The sequence below is a fragment of the Lissotriton helveticus genome, chromosome 4_1 (genome assembly GCF_964261635.1).
Source record: "Lissotriton helveticus chromosome 4_1, aLisHel1.1, whole genome shotgun sequence".
Classification (NCBI taxonomy): Eukaryota; Metazoa; Chordata; class Amphibia; order Caudata; family Salamandridae; genus Lissotriton; species Lissotriton helveticus.
Window position 1 is genome coordinate 584,312,081 of NC_136063.1, and position 17,669 is coordinate 584,329,749.

General features: G+C 46.6%; 1 protein-coding gene and 1 long non-coding RNA gene across 4 annotated transcripts in view; one reads left to right on the plus strand and one right to left on the minus strand.

Moving 5' to 3' along the window:
* LOC144828763 (uncharacterized) overlaps nt 1-3,280 on the plus strand; it is a 442,674-nt gene extending 439,394 nt beyond the window's left edge. The window contains exon 5 of the long non-coding RNA XR_013610534.1: nt 2,915-3,280. This is a non-coding gene — a long non-coding RNA (uncharacterized LOC144828763). The remainder of the gene's footprint in view (nt 1-2,914) is intronic.
* The window catches only part of SGK3 (serum/glucocorticoid regulated kinase family member 3), a 517,133-nt gene that overhangs the window by 387,476 nt on the left and 111,988 nt on the right, over nt 1-17,669 (minus strand). The window lies entirely within an intron of this gene.

Below are 17,669 nucleotides of genomic sequence, written 5' to 3' on the forward strand. Positions count from 1 at the left end.
TTTTTTTCAACTCATTTTAAATTTTTCCTATTTTCAACTGTGAGTTTCTATAAAAAAAACTTGAAGGGTCTACCTCTTGCTGAATTCAAAATGTTGTCTACTTTTCTGAAATGCATATTTTTCCAGGATCCATTACTACTTTCATAACTATTTCTAACATTAACTGAAAGGAGATTGAAAGCACACAAAATTGCAAAAATAGGCTATGTCCCAGTAAAATGCCAAAACTATTAAATAAATCTTGGTTTTCGGACATAAGTCTTTCAGTCCCTGAAAGCGGGGAAGATGGTGAGTTCAGCACCACAAACTCTTTGTGATACCATTTGCAGGGAAAAAAACAGACGCTTTCATCTGCAGCACTTTTTCCCAATTTTCCCCAAAAAACTTTAGCTGTATTTTGGCTAATTTCTTGGTCCCCGCCAGGGGAATCAACAAACTCTGGGTACATCCCCATATGTTGGAAGAAAAGGACGCAAATTTGGCGTGAATACCTTATGTGGAAAAGGCCTAGCAGCGAAGGGGTTAACTTTTATTAAACAGAAGCACAAGCTAATAATACAAAACAGATATTGTAGACATCATTTCAGCAATTATCGGTGCTTTGATATGTATGGCCCTTTACATTGTTCATAATTTGTTCCTGTCGCTTGACTGCGAGGTTGTCCGGGTAAATTCTTCAAAACCCTGTTAGTGTTGGGCTCCGGGAGGGCGGGTGCATAACCCTCCCCTATAGGTACTCCATACTCCCCACACCTGTTCCCATTTGTGGGGCATCCCCTGCTTATATAGACTGCCATCTCGGCTACCATGGCCCAATCCATATCATTGCACCATTGTGTGTGGGTTGGTGCAGGCTGCGCTCCCTAGTGTTTCACGACATTACGCTTTGCAATCGTCATACCTAGCGTCGCCCAGTCTTGATTTTTGCAATGGAGGTCTGTCGCCTCCCAGATGTTGAGAAGGCACCTTTTGGGTTCGGGTGATACAGGGGTTCCGCATACCTGTGTGATTGTGTGCATAATTGTCGTCCAGTAATTCCTGATCTCAGGTTAGTCCCATATGTTATGGTAGAATGTGCCTACCTCCCCACACTGATGCAAACAGAGTAGGGAATCAGTTCTTCCCATTCTAGCTAGTGTTTCTCTGGGTAGGTAGATTCTGTGGAGCACCTGAAGTTGTATTAATCGCATTCTAGAGGGTATTGCCACCTCCTGCGGGGATTCCAGTGCTTCCTGGCAGTCAGTGTTGTGAAGTTACCCTATGTCTTTTTGCCATCTCTCTCATAAGCCATTGGGTCTGGCAATTATTGATTAGTTTTGATAAGTTAAGGAGCTTGCCTTGCGGTCCATTCTTTCTGTGAGCAGCCTATCCTCTAACGGTGAAGCCTCTGGGAGGGTCAGGCCTGCTGGAATCACTGCCATAAGTGCGTCTCTGACCTGTAAATATTGAAATGTTTCCGTTATGGCCATGTTGTATTGCTGTTGAAGCTTTGCACATGGAATGACTTAACTCTTGTCCCAGAGATCTCCCACCCTTGTAATTCCAATGAGATCCCATTTACTGAATCCAGGACAGTTAATTAGTTGACCCAGTTTCTCGGTCTCCCAAAGTGGGGTATACTGCATCAGCTTGTTGTGCCAGCCCAGCTTTTTGTGTACTGTGTGCCACAGATGGACCGTTTGTCCTGTAGGCCCTGTATAGCTCCTGTTGCTAGTGTTTGCGTGTAGTACTCCCAATGCTCCTCCCTCTCTCAAGATGTATCTATCCATCTGAAATACGGGGTCAGTATGTGATGTATCCAAGAACTATTCGGAGTTCGTTGTAACAAAGAAGGCAGATGTTATTTTTTCCTTCATGAGGTCACTCTCGAGTTGTAGTGTTTCTTCAGCCATAAGGGTAGTGAGGTGAATGTCTCTAGGAATTCTGTGGTTTCTGCTGCTGTGGTTGTGGTCACTGGGGTATAGATCTTGGCATAATATTTTGCAAAATCGTCTGCAATGAGTTGTGGGTCTCTAATTGGGGTCTCTGCGTCTGTCTGGAGCCAGGCTATCCATCTATCTGCCCGTTTGCGTCTATCCAACCAGGCAAGCAATTTGCCTGCTTTCTCCCCTACTTCGTAGATCCTATGACATGTAGCTGCTTGCCTGGCTTCTTCCCATATATTCTTGCTTTTTTATGTTAAGTTGTTGTGTGTTAGAATCTGAGGGGTTCTGGGAGTGCACTGCTTCTAGGTCTAGTACTTCTTGTTTTAGGGCTTTGGTCACTTTCTGTTTTTCCCTTTTGTGGTCTGATACAAAGGAGATGGATTGTCCCCTGCAAAGTAGTAATTTGTGGTTATGAATAGGCTATTACGTATTTGTGGACTTTTTAAATACCCTGGGTGTATAGAGAACGTGCAGTGTTGGCTTTGTGTTTCTGCGGCGTAACTGGCCAAAATAGGGGACTGATCGGAATTACCCCTTCCTTAAATGATGAATATCCGTAAATCTAGCGACTCCGTCTGCCAATGTGAGATTGAAGTCTACAGGTGATAGGCTATTGTGTGCCCCAGAGTGAAACGTGAAATGTCGTAGTTGTGGATGATGTGCTCGCCAGGCAGAGCTATATTATGTAGTGCCAGTGATATGTAGACACTCACAATATTGATGGGCTTTCCCTCCCAGAAACCCAATATCGCTGCAAATCTTCCTTGCTATCTAAAATGTATTTCATATAAAAAATGAAAAATAGAAACCGCATGTAAAAAAATGGATATATGGTTAAATGACAAACTATTATATTATAATATTTAAATATTTATTTTTCTGCACAAATCTTGTTTATCCTCTCAATTAATTGACTAATGTAAATAGAGTTAAATGTTAATATGTTACAATCAAACCAGTAATGTAAATTATGCTTGTATATATTCCAGCCCTGAAGAAGCACGTAACTGAGCGAAACGCGTTGGCTGCGCAAAGTCTTTTTCCCATGCCTACATAATGAAATTCGAATAAAGAACAGTATTAATCAAGGACAACACCTCTCTACTCATCCTTTTTCAAATACAAATTGCATTTGGCTGATACATATTGTTTTTGTCTTAAGGTTGCCTCTCAATTGTGCGCTTTAAAAACTTTATGTAATATATGATTCAAATTGGTGGCAAACCATTTTTGAGGTGCGCAACACCTGATCCGGGCATTGTAAACCAAATCAACATATGTGGTTTGTGCGACAAACAGGCATATATGATCAGAGCGATATAATTGTGGATTCAATCATGTTTCGCCTTACAACCATTTTAGCAGTGCCTCTGTTGTTAAGCTGCCATTTGTTTGTGTCCATAATTATATAGTTGTCGATCTCTACACAAAGAAAATATTTAGTTTTATTTGTATAGTTTAGCAGTACAAGTTATACCATGCTATGCTGAAAAAACCTCCAATGTATTCTGTTTAAAGACATTTAGCTTAAGAATTAAAAATTATGATTGCATAGGCAGGTCTTTTTTTTTTATTAAGGATTGTAACACAATTATAATGTGTTGATAATTGGTTCACTTAATTTGCTGCTAAATTGGTTGCATTTTTCAAGAAATCGTTTCAAAATTATACCGACTATGCCAAGCACAACTAAATGCACCCACAACGTGTTTTATTTGAAAATCAAAAAATTGACTATGAAGCACCTTCTTACACCTCTTTCTTCATGTAAATAAGTTAGACATGAAAGAAGGGGAAGTTTTCTGCTTATCTTTATGAGAAAAGTTCAACTGCATTCTAGAAATTCAGCCGAGCACAAGTGGTTCACTGTTCAGTGATCAATGTAGAATAATTCTAAGATTCCTGGCAATGCCAGCCAAAACTGCTCTGAACAATCTCTTTGTTTCACGATAAATTAATGCATGTCTTTGGGTAATGCTGGAAAGAATGTTACATATTCAGGCAACAAAGCGAACTATAGTGTGTTTGATACAGGCACTCGGAGCTTTTTTTTAAAGAACATGTGCAATCTTTAATGAAAATATCTCTTTAATTACAGAAGCTTTATAAGTACAAACTTTAGTGAATTTTAGCTACACAAAGATTTACATATTAGAATCTAGCTTGAACCACGATTCACTGCAGCAGATTAAAACACTAACACAATGTTAATTGATTTTGGGCCGACTGTCTTTTGCAAGTAATGATTATTGTAAACCAACTAGAAGCCATCTCAACACCCCACTTCCACAAAAAAATCCATGTGCCCACCACTCTTGTTCTAGACATTCACAGAAGATTATTCTAACTAATATTAGACAAATGGCATCCTTCCCACCTTCAAAGAGGCGAAAAAAGCAGCTACTACTGAAGAACCAGCAATTCTAGAAACTTTACCCCCGCGTCCGAACCTACTCTCTCAACTTCAACTAATTCAAGAATGATACCCTCATATCAAAAGTCTTAAACGCTCCCTTTGACATGTTTTGTTTTCTCATGCTCTCTTCCTCTTATTTTGTACCTCTAAATAACACTAGCCCTCAGAACAATGAGTACTCAAAGTGAAGACTTAGACTATATGCATGGCTATCATGCCATTTTGGCTCGGATTCATTATTCCACAAAATTTGCACTTTATGTATGTATGATGAAAAATCTTTTTCTCGTGCCATTCATACTGCTCCACAATCCCAAGGTACCTAGAAAATTCTAGAGAAAACAAAGTAAGACAAAAAATGCAACTTAATAATATGATGTTGATGAAGGTTCTAGAGAGATGGAGAGGCCAGGCTGACGGAGTAAGACCTGATGTAGGGGCAAAGCACTTAAACGTATAACCAAGGCACATGGGGACCTGGTCTAATTGTTTATTTACGTAATTTTTATTAACATCAGCATTTCGAGCAATAATTACTGTGGAAAACACACCAAACAAAAATCACGTGAAGTCAAAATAGCCCACCCACTCTTAAAATGCAGTCAGTAGTCAAGTCCTAGACTAACTTAACGCGTTAACCACTTGCAACTTTCAGAACACAGCCCCAAGTATAAAAGCAGACAGTGGAAGAATAGGCAACGGAAGAAAAATACTAAGGAGACCAACTAGCTTGGGAAGGGACACAAGGGAATAGTGTCAATCAAGGGAATGCAGGAGGTACGTCACAAGAAATCTAACGTATACAAAGTCAAGGCCACCAAAAGTGATAGCACAAGTCAGTTCAGTATTTCCTCCAGTCAATACGTACACCATTTTCACACCACTGTGTATGCATAAGGTACTACAGCCTTTTTAACTTCCTCTACAAAGGAACGTGGAGCTTCCATCTGTGTGAAGACAAATGTTGTCTCCTCCTTGAGCCATCATTGAGGCACTAGATGCTAAACTAACTGAAAGAGCCAATAGTTTTTGTTGCAATAATCAAAACCCTTCCTCCGAGCCCGAGTTGTTGGACAGAGATCAGGGTAAAAGAGGATCCACTTGTGAATTTTGCTTCAGAGGAGGTGCTTTAACCCCTTCCAGGCTAATAACGAGCTCAGCTCGTCATGAGCGTAACCTGCCGTGCGCTCATGACGAGCTGAGCTCGTCATGTACTGCGTTTTTTAAAAAATTACCGCGCACAGCGGGAAAAGCCGCCGCAGCGCTGCGGTTAAAAAAAAACCCGGATCCCATAGATCAGGGGCTCTAAGAGTCACAATAATGGTAACCCATATCCCTGCATATAATGAATCAGGAAGGAGGTTAGTGTGCACAAATTATGCACCTCATCACATCTGACCCCAAAGCAAGCAATGAAAAACCAAGCACTCTGATGTGCAGTTTGTGTTTTACAAAGCCTCCATCTTAGGGTGTAGGGTCAATGCCCTTGAAATTCAGCCATATAAATCCCATAGCTCCTTCTGCTCCTCCTCCACCATCTCCACTCTTTCCTCTATTGGTCACATTGTTTATGGAGGCCTCCCCCTTTGTTAATGGCAATTCTACTGCTTTTGGTCATTTTACTACATTGTTTAGTTTTTTTCACACTTACGTCCAATGCCTCCACACTACTTTTCTGCTCCACCAGCATGTTAGCAACAATGCTTCTGCCTCATTAGGTGCATTCCCATCATTTTCCTCTTCTGATTTTCCAAGGGAAAAATAATTTTCATCCTGAGAGTGCTTCTCCATGATCACGAGTGAGCCAAATCAACATCAGAGCACAGTCTGATCCCACCAGTGTTGATATCATGTGCTGCTACTTCTGCCACATACCGCCTTGCTCATATTAACTGCAAAGCATGAAGTGCTCTGGGTTGTGTGTGCCTGTACTGACTCTAGTTAAATTAGCATCCTTCTCTGACAACTGATAGAGTCCTGCACTCCACTTCTTTGTGGTGGCGCATTCACTTCAAGGGTTCTCTCTCTCACCCCTCACCTCACCCATCGCATCTCTAGTGAGGTCCCTGGGTGTCACTGTGCACCACTGGCATCATCTTGAATCTCACACCTAGCTTCATTGGACATCAGCCAGCAATGGCGCCTCCGTATTCACCAGTTCCCCTATCATTTTGATGTTTCCACAGATATTCCTTCCTTTCCCACACCTTAGCAAATGTGATCCAAGGGCAAAGTTGTCCTATGAATGGGATAGGGCTCTGAAGAACAAGGGTCATTCCTGGAGCCTAAATAAACAGCCTCTCTGTGGTCCACTTGCGCTCCCCTCCAGGTATAGTTTTAAAGCGGAAGGGACCAAATAAATGTTTTTATGATTTTTTTGGTGGGTGTCACAAAGAAAATTTGCAATAAAGGATGCATTTTACAGTGAATTCCTAAAGAAACAGGCAAACATTTAACAGACAGTTGTGCAGTGGTGTCTACATTTCTGGTGAGGAGGCCAAAAGTTGTTTGAAATAAGGGACACAGACAGCAGGAGGTGGGGGAGGGGGTGTACCGCTGTATGTAGCCTCTGTCACTCATCAACTGGGGCATTGTGGCTTACTCTATATCCATGGGTGCCCAAACCAACCAAAAATACTGACCGCATATTGGGTCATATGAAGTATGGTACTGAGGGTTCCAATATAGTACCCCATAATGCCCTGCAAAGGCAATGTTCTTTAATAAAGATAAACTTAAAATAGGCCACAGAAACATGACATGAAGGCAGAGATTACTGAGGTCTGTGTGTTTTTTGTTTAATTGAGACTTCCATCGAGAGATTTTTGAAAAACTTCTCCAAGAAATGTTGACCTCACTGTGTGGATCAAGGGCAAATGTCACATGGATATCAGATTACTCTAGGCCTACATAACATTTTCTGTCTTAATCTTGGAACTGCAGATCTCTTCAAATGCAGCACTATCCAAAAAAATAAACCCCGGCATACTATATTAAGTTAGGCAAACATTGAATGTTTTGGTTAAAAGGCTGTACTAGAGTATGCCATGTAAATGCAATGAAGGACCAGATCAACTCTGGATAAATGGATAAATGTGAGAGGTTTTCACCTCAAAATATTTCTTATCAGGCTACAGTGGGACCTTTTTGGGACAACCAGGGCAGTCAGGGGTTACTGGGCTCACACTGCAACAATCGGAGCTTTTTATGAAACCCTGGTGTTTTGGATCTTTACCTTTCTAACGTGCTGAAAACTGAGCACTACATACACCCCTTTAGCACTTGGCCCTAAGGGTAGTGAAGATGAGCAATTAATTATTTAAGGATGCAGTGTGTACCAGAAACCAGGAACTCGATTATACATATATAAGAAATCAATATGTCAATGTCCATCCTGAGTTTTTTCTTAAAGTACTTTGAGGCAGTAAGTATCTGACGAATGGGGGTCTCCACTGTAGAAATTCAGGTAGTGAGAATGGGTATTATTATTCAGATTCTGTAGCCCTGTGTGTTCAGGGACTGGAGAAAATCAAACCATGCACAGAGCTAGTAACTATGGCACGTTTTTTTCTTTCGATAGGAAGTGTGGCTATGGCTGAATCCCGGTGGACACATAAGAGAAATAAAAGTTTAGCCCAAATATTGGCCCACAACTCTCTTTTGCCTCACTTGCTCTTCTGTCTTGCTCACTAGGGAAGGAACAAGAAAACTTTAGGCCTCCAGGAGAGAGGGACAATGCCCCGGTCTGGTGAGTGAGGGGCAATGAGATCACCCTCACACAGTACACTGGATACCGTGCATGGGGACTAAGCAGCTACAATATAATTTTAAAACTGGTGTACTTCTGTCAGTACTGTAGGTAAAGATTAGTAAGGGATCTATCAAAGACACACAAATCTACATGAAATCCAACTTTAATAAAGATGCACTAACTTCAATTTTAAATCGACCTTCCCCTTATTTTGCAGGAATAAATTAATAGTTTAATTAGCAAACACAATTCATACATTATGCATTGTTCCTAAACACACCTATGTGCTGTCACATGATATCTATAACAGATGCAAGGAACCTGACTGCACGCAATAGGGTAGAGTAGGGCAAATGGAATGTCTGAATTAAAATTAAAACTGCTGATCGCCCTTGTTTGTTACAACTCAAGGAAATGCAGACTGACTCGTTAGACACAACAAAATCAAAATACTTCTATGATGCATCACTTGTTATTGCTGCTGAATACTGATAAAACCTTACTTAGCAAAACTTTTTTTTTATTATAAATTAAGCTGCCTCACAGCAGTTTTCTTTTTTTTTGAAAGACCCTAAACAAGAAATGACTGGAAAGTGGATTGTGAAATTGGCTAATCACTTTCCATAATCTGCACATAAATTCTTCTGTTGGAGTTCACGGACACCCTACTGAAAGTAGGAGTAATTCAAGGCAGGCTTTTTATCCCCAGATAGTAGTAGGGCAGGAGAAAAGGGTTACTAATGAAAAAAAACCATCTCCAACAGAAGTCTGTAATTCCATACAGAGCAGACAAGATGGCCAACAACAGTTGATTGTCTCCGCTCTGAGCCATTGCATGTCCCCATTAAATCATGCACATGAAGGGACTATCCGCCCTACTGAAGAATTTGCTATTTATAACTGTGCCTCTTGAAGGGAGCCCATTATGTGCTACAATGGAACCTTAAGAGTGAAGTGGAAAAGCAGCCTAAAAGGATGGTGAGCTTGGGGAGGCCACAGGCATTGCCGCTTACCGGAGAGGCAGTTGGAGGGGCTCTGGTCACTACACACGCAGCAGCAGATCTGGATGCAGCTGAATATGCAGATACGGATTGGCAGATTGGGAGAGACACTGGAACCGAGTGAGGCCTGCGCTGTAGAGTCCTCAATGTGGAGGCATGGAGTAAGCATGTGTCGCGCACCACCTATGCTTCTAATATACAATACTGGAGGAAAAAATCCTGACTCTTTTCCCGTACTCAGAAGTGAGATTGCAGTAGCTTGTATAGCAGTGTTTTTAAGGCCGTGGTGCTCTTTTAGTCTGATCCTGGGAAATGTGACGTGCACCAACAGCATTTACAGAGGGAAGGAGAAATCTATTTGTTATAGTAAAAGAAGTAAAGCAATACTGTGTCCCACTATCATAGAGGAAATGTGATGGACATAAATGCATATGTTGGTGCTATAACAAGGTAAGAACCTTGCATGCTCTGACACGATTAACACGCCCAAAAGAGTTTGGCTGTGTTAATGTGGAGCCAATACTAATCTGAGGCTTGGAGACAAAGTAAGCTTGTGAAAGGAGTGCAATTGTCAAATCTTTGCTGAGGGCCTCATACTACACATCAATCTGCTCCTTGTTTACTTGCACTCTACACGAGATAAACATCTCCTTAATCTGCTGAGGTACCCTCCCATAAGGCACTCTCCTGTGAGTGGAAGGAGCTGGGAGTGAGACCCGAACTATAGAGAGGTAACTTGAATGATACCTGGAACTTTGCACTGTTATATCCTGTGTTTACCCAGCCTTCTGATACTGAACAGAGTTATCCTACACCAAACACAAACAGCTAAAATTACATAATGGGCAAACCAAAGCAAACAACACAGAGCACACACTCATTATTTCAGCACCTCACCAGTTCCCTGGATGCAGAAAAAGCCCTCAATATTTTGCAGCAGGTGCCATGCATTGTATCCCATGTGCCTTCACCAGACATACTAGACTGTATTCTTAAAGTCATTAGAAAACAGGAACAGCTCTAGAGTAGAACACTTATACTGCAGCACTGGACCTAGGGATGCTCAGGGCGAGGAAAGGAAGTTGGCAAATCACGTTAAGGGAACTGAAACTGCCCTGGAGTCCCTCTGAGAGGACGTTGCTGTATTTTGTAACCAGATTGACATTGCAGGAAGGAATTCGGTCACTGTAATACACAGCAGAAGATGCATAAAACACAATGCCCTTACCATTGGCATACCGGAGAAGAGACGAGCATGGAGGGGTTTCACAATTGAAAGAGTTGCAACTGCACCTACGGCCCCGTAGTCCCTCTCTAGACCTGTGATGGTCAGACAGCTTAATTTCTGTGACTTACTACTGCAGAGAGGACGACAGTGAGGAGGCGCGACCTTAAGTGATAAATAAACTTTTCAAAACTACATACTACACAATTAAAATGTTCGATCAATTGTAAAAGGAACATCTTATCTTGTTTTCCTAGAAGATTAATCAAAATTCACCTTTGGGGGATGGGGGAGACTTTATTGGCTGTGTGTGCAGGAGAGTGTTGCTAAGTCAGATAGTTGGATAATACAACTGAGAGAAGAGAGACCTGTACCTTTCAGTAAGAGTTATCTCTCCTTTACTCTGTCCAGACTGCAAACTCCTGCCTTTCTGACCAGGGATATAATCAGCTGGTTTCTCTTTTCAGTTTTTAGGTTTTGCCTAGCGAAAGCTGCGCTCTGCGCAGCTTTTTCGCGCAGGCGAAATCCTGTTGAGAACTGTAGGGTGCTTTGGGTCGGCCCTCGTCATTGATTGGCTGGCTCCGTAAACGGAGCCTTGCCATTGGACGAGGGGCCTGTCCGTCAATGCCGGACCAGACACGGGGGCGTTCCTGACATTCTTTGCCTTTTGCCGACGTCACGCGACGCCGGGAACGCCCCCGAGTCTGGTCCGGCATTGCCGGCACTTCTGCGTCTCTCCTGCCCCGTGACTGGCCGGCCAGCCAATCCTAGCGCGGCCGGCCGGAAGTGCCCGCCCCCCGCAGCCCGGGGAAGAAGGAGAGGAAGACGGCAAGCACTATGGCGGCGCCCGCGGGGAGACCGGAGAAGTGCCTCTCCAACCTGCCGCTCTAGCTGATTCACAGCATCCCTCCAGCTCTCAGGCCGTGCAATCAGGCTCTCGACGCTGCCTGCCGCAGGTCACACCGCCCTCCCGACAGCCCAGCCCGCCTCAGATCGGAGTGAAGTGCAAATCAATATGGTAATTACATTCCCATGCTGAACCGCAGCCAGGCTGGTGTGGCGGGAGCTCCGAGCCTCAAGTCTTCGCTTCCAGGCGCTGCATTGCGGTTACACCTTTTCTGATCCATTCTCGGCAGGCAGCGCTTGGGGACATCTCAGAGTCCCCGGTCTCGCTTCAAGGCGCTGCATTGCATACATCCTCTCCTTACATAAGTATCTTTCGTTCCCTTTTTGTAGGGGAGGAGGTGCGAAGCCTCTCGAGGCGCTATGTTCCCGTCCTCCTGCGCTCTGAAAGTTGGTGATCTTCGCCCAGCCGAGCCCGTTTCGAGGCGCTGTATTGCCTTTTCTCCTTGCCCCCTCTTCTCATGGGCGGGTTGCGGCCGCTTCTTGAGGCACTGTGTCCCTGTCATTCTGTGCTCCGAGGGATAGTGATGTAGACACAACTGAGCCGGTTTCAAGGCGCTATGTCCCTGTCCTCCGCCTGTACTCTGAGGGTTGGTGATCTGCGCCCAGCTGAGCCGGCTTTAAGGCGCTGTGGCACCTCCGCCTCTTCTCTCGCCTCTCCCCCGTCCGCTCCACCCTCTCGGGGGTACCTCGGGGGTGGGGGGCGGGTACCCCCGAGGCCCGGAGCCCTCCCAGAGCCCTCCCGGAGCCCGCGGGGCTGGCCCGGCTCCAGGCACACCAGCGCCTCACAATCGCGGCTTGTAGCGAAGTGCCTCTCCAACCTGCCGCTCTAGCTGATTCACAGCATCCCTCCAGCTCTCAGGCCGTGCAATCAGGCTCTCGACGCTGCCTGCCGCAGGTCACACCGCCCTCCCGACAGCCCAGCCCGCCTCAGATCGGAGTGAAGTGCAAATCAATATGGTAATTACATTCCCATGCTGAACCGCAGCCAGGCTGGTGTGTAATAGGCTTCAACACATTGACAAAGCCAACAGCTCTTACATAGGCGGGACCTGGCTTTGCCAATGCTTGCTATATATTTTCAGTTTTATATAGGCTATCTCGACCGAAGGTATTGGAGCGCTTTATATGAGCAGCGGTGACATCACACGCGGTCACATCCTATTTCAGGCACAGGAGATATAGTGGTGTGCCGAGGATCACAGGATGTTGAGACGATGCGAGACTCGAACTTGTTTCTTCAGTGCCACAGTCAGCCGCTCTGGTCCTTAGGCCACGTCCTCGCGGTGTTGCCTTCCCATCCGATATTACTCTTGTGGATTGTGGGGTACGCTTCAAAGCGCTGCACGTACCCCTCCCCCCCCCCCCCCCTCCTCCATGTCGTCCTGTGGATGTGGGCGACTCTGAAGCCCATGGTCCGCTTCAAGGCGCTGCACCAGGGTCTACAGACATGTCCAAGGTCAGAGTCAAGGTGACCCCGTTGAACCCGGCTCCCTGGCCGTCCTCCGCCGAAGCCTTAACCCCAGCCCTCTCCCCCCGCCCCCACCGCGTTGACAGGCCAGAGTCTGTCTTCAAGGCGCTGCATTAAGTGTATACCAACTTTGGCACTTTCTATGCAGAGGGTGGGTGTGGCGGGAGCTCCGAGCCTCAAGTCTTCGCTTCCAGGCGCTGCATTGCGGTTACACCTTTTCTGATCCATTCTCGGCAGGCAGCGCTTGGGGACATCTCAGAGTCCCCGGTCTCGCTTCAAGGCGCTGCATTGCATACATCCTCTCCTTACATAAGTATCTTTCGTTCCCTTTTTGTAGGGGAGGAGGTGCGAAGCCTCTCGAGGCGCTATGAAGATTAATAAATGTTTTATATTTTTTTACTTTCTATGTCTGTCTGTTACATGGTTACAAGACGGGGGATCTTAAATGATTTTATATCTATGTATTTTATGGTCCCTGCCCTTTCCCAGCCTGTCCTCTCCCAGCCTGTCCTCTCCCAGCCTGTCCACTTCCAGCCTGTCCTTTCCCAGCCTGTCCTTTCCCAGCCTTTAAACTTCCAGCCTGTCCACTTCCAGCCTGCCCTCTCCCAACCTGCCCTCTCCCAACCTGCCCTCTCCCAGCCTGCCCTCTCCCAGACTGTCCCCTCCCTGCCCTCTCCCAGCCTGTCCCCTCCCTGCTCTCTCCTAGCCTGTCCTCTCCCTGCCTGTTGTCGTGTCCCGGCGGCAGCAGGCAGCAGCGTGCACTGCGTCCCCGAAGTAACAGCCCTAAAGCAAGCAAGAAGTACGCCCCCCTCCCACCAATCCCTGTTAGGTAGTGGAAACTGTCCAAACTGGGGTGCAGACAGCCCCTCTCACCTTTCGGCCTGGTACCACTGCACCAGCCGCACTACTTCCCGAACTGACCGTTCTCCACTTCAGCCCCGTCTAAATTACAATTCATGCTTGTGACCCTTTTGCCTGCTTGTGCTTGTTTTCATGACCCTGTTGCCTGCTTGTGCCTCCGTGTGCCCCTGTTGCCTGCTTGTGCCTCCGTGTGCCCCTGTTGCCTGCTTGTGCCTCAGTGTGCCCCTGTTGCCTGCTTGTGCCTCCGTGTGCCCCTGTCGCCTGCTTGTGCCTCAGTTTTCGTGCCCCTGTTGCCTGCTTGTGCCCCTGTTGCATGCTTGTGCCTCCGTGTGCCCCTGTTGCCTGCTTGTGCCTCCGTGTGCCCCTGTTGCCTGCTTGTGCCTCTGTGTGCCCCTGTTGCCTGCTTGTGCCTCTGTGTGCCCCTGTTGCCTGCTTGTGCCTCCGTGTGCCCCTGTTGCCTGCTTGTGCCTCCGTTTTCGTGCCCCTGTTGCCTGCTTGTGCCTCCGTGTGCCCCTGTTGCCTGCTTGTGCCTCCGTGTGCGCCTGTTGCCTGCTTGTGCCTCCGTGTGCCCCTATTGCCTGCTTGAACCTCCGTGTGCCCCTGTTGCCTGCTTGTGCCTCCGTGTGCCCCCGTTGCCTGCTTGTGCCTCCGTGTGCCCCTGTTGCCTGCTTGTGCCTCCGTGTGCCCTTGTTGCCTGCTTGTGCCTCCGTGTGCCCCTGTTGCCTGCTTGTGCCTCCGTGTGCCCCTGTTGCCTGCTTGTGCCTCCGTGTGCCCCTGTTGCCTGCTTGTGCCTCCATGTGCCCCTGTTGCCTGCTTGTGCTGTGTGGGTGTGTGTGGAGGGCTCTGTGTGGCTGTGTGTGTGGGGGGCTCTGTGTGGCTGTGTGTGTGGGGGGCTCTGTGTGGCTGTGTGTGTGGGGGGATCTGTGTGGGTGTGTGTGTGGGGGGGGCTCTGTGTGTGTTTGTGTGTGTCATTTGCGAGAGATAAAGCTAGTGGCATTGTAAATGACAATGCCATTATTTATGTTAAAAAAACATAAATAAAAATAATGTCAAGAGCAATGCCAATAGCTCTAACTTTAACAAAGGCAAAACCATTGCATTGTAAATGCTTGTTGTTTCAGTCATGTATTTTTGTCTTTCCGGAATCCAGTTAGGGTGACTCTGTTTGGTCAGTTTATTAGAGATAATACACTGTTGACTTTTGAGTGGGAATATACAAGATCTTTTTACATTAATACTCTGTAGAGCATATCCCTTATCTGTAACATCTTGCTCACTCATGCCTCTGCATCTCTTAGTTAGAATATATTTATTTTTGTTTTAGCCACTGCTTTGACCCCGCCCCCAGGCTCACTAACCCTTTCTCCTCCGATTCGTGCAGTATCACACTGCCCTCCGAATACAGTATTCAGGACTTGCTGCCATGGGGTTTGGAGAGCAGGGCAGGAGAAGCGGGAGGGCGAGGGCCTCCTGTCACAGACTTCAGACTAGGTGAAGGAAGCAAAGAGTCCCCTTATTCCCTAGAGAGAGTGGGGCTGCCCCACCATTTTACCAACCACCATCCCTATGCCCTTCACACACACATACATACCCATACCGCTCCTGACAGAGCTGCCTACTTTGAACCTTTGGGACCAGGATTGAGTCTCAGCATTGCTAAACATCCTGTGATTCTGGGCAGATCACAATCTGCTCTGGCCAAACCCAAAAAAATAATGAACATGACCTTGTGTAATGTAACTGGTGCTCATGAGAAGTGCTCTAATACCTTTGGGTCGTGATCGGGCTGTATAAACAAACTGCAAAAAATAAACGCCCACACCTGGCTCACATGACAAGCACGGTGCTTTCCTTTCACACATGAAGCAGACTCTGACGCTTTCCCAGTTTTAAAGGTGAAAGGAGAGAATGCTGCATCTTGAACTCGGACTCTACCATCAGTGCAAGAGGTGGAGGGAAAGTGCCTCAGTGTTCAGGCCTGTGTCCTGGCTTGACAACATAATATGTGCATTTGTAAAGCGCACATTCACCCAGAAGGGTATTTTGGCGTTGAATAATAGATGTTTATTGTTACCCAACTCAATGGTACTCATTTTATCGACCTCAGAAGGATGAAAGGCTAAGTGGACCTGGGGGATTTGAACCAGTGATCATTAGGTCAAACACAGGGCCCTACAGTGGATGCATTAGTCCACTAAACCACCAGACCAGATATGTCACTAGAGAAAATAAAATACATTTGTGGCGCTTTTCGATGTTTGTTCAGCTATTATTAGATTTTTAAATCCGCTGAAGAATAAACAAACTTAATTCACCAGATAACATTTGACTATCTGTAGGATCTGCTCTTATGGTTACCCCCGCTTTTTGCTGATGTTTCACTGTTTTTCGACTTTAGTCTGGCTGGGGCCCTGCTATCCAGGACCCCAGCCTAGCTGCTTCCTCTCTAAATGGATTCCAAGTACTTTAGGTACACTCCAGTTTGGTTACTGGGGTACCCTTGTGAGTCCCTAGTATATGGTACCTTAGATACCAAGGGCATAGGTACCCCAGAGGCCTACCAGAGACTGAGGAGAATGCTAGATTTGGAATGGGTGCACGGAAACATGTTGTGTTTGTTGGTGTCAAACACTTTGGAATCATACCCCCCCCCCCCCGCCAATCCTGGCAGGGGGTATGATTCCACCCTTCTACACGGAGAGACATGTAGACACAGGTATACCCGGTACCAGTTTAAACGAGCCCTGTCATCAGAAAATGGATGCTGCAGCCACAGACACGAATCAGGCCTCCTGCTGCTGGACGAACCCTCGGCAGGGGAGGCATGGACAATAGGTTTCCTGTCACAGGGAGGTGTAACCACCTCCCAGACAGGCTGTAGTGTATTGGGGCTGGGTGGGTGCACTCCAAGAGTGCTTTGAAGTCTGCACTGGGGGCACATTTGGTGTCCCTGTGCATAGCCCAGTTCAAACCGGTTGCAGGGGCTACCAACCCCTGCTCTGGCGCAAAACTGGACAAAGAAAATGGGTGTAGCCACCCCTCTTTACAAACCCTCCAATAGGTGGGTCCCCAGAGTGTGTCCAACTCCTCCCTTGGATATAAGAAAGGAACCCCTAACTACAGGACTTTAGATTACACCTGGACGAAACTCTGCTACACATATCCTAGAACTTCGACGATCTACACGACTAGATGACTGAAGAATCTCCCTTGGAGTAAAGGTGTTACTCCCCTGCTTGGCAGGCACCAAAGACGCATCTGACCGGTCTGCATCTCCGAAGCTCCCGCCGGACCCTGAAGTAATTGCAGCCCAGGAGGTGGATTTCCAGACTTCCCCAAGGCCAACCTGAGTCCCCAGCAAAGCTGAGACCCATAGCCCTCGTGGGTACCGTGGAACCGGAACCCCTGGACACTGTGCACATTTGCAAGAGCATTAGCTTCTCCATGTTCCTTGAGGCTGTGCATTGGGTTACTTGTAGCCCAGACCCCAAAGCACCTTTTCCACCGAAAATCGCTGGCCTACACTCCACGAGTGTTCCGTGAGCCGGCCCTTTGTGTTTTCGTTTGAGGAACCTTCGCGATCCCTGGTCCGTTGACTGGTGGGTCCCTGAGAAGGCAACTTTGACTTTCATTGGATTTCCCTGGTTGCTCCAGATGTGCCCTGACTCCCCACCACTTGGTGAGTCCCTTGGACTTTGCTGGTCCGCACTGAAGCATTTCTTCACTTTCTGCATGGGTTGCTGCTGCCAAGGCTTGTTGGGTCCAATCCGGTCACTCGACATCCTTCGTGGGACAGCTCGAATCCAGCTCCTGGTCGTCGTCGCTCCTGGTCCTCGTGGCTGCAGAGTCCAGCTTCACCTCTTCAACCTGAAATCACCCAACATCAGTGGGCATTTGTCTATTGTGCCTCTGGTCACTGGCAAGTGACCCAGACTCTGTCCCCTCTGCTTTCAGGTTCCTCTCATCTTCGATCCAGGCTTGGATCACACCGGACATTTTCCACTTCAACGGCAGCAGCACTTTGCAGCAGATCGCCATTAAAATCAACGACGATTCCAGACACCAAAAGACACCTATGCACACAGCTTCCCTAGGTGAGGTAACTCTAGTACGCCA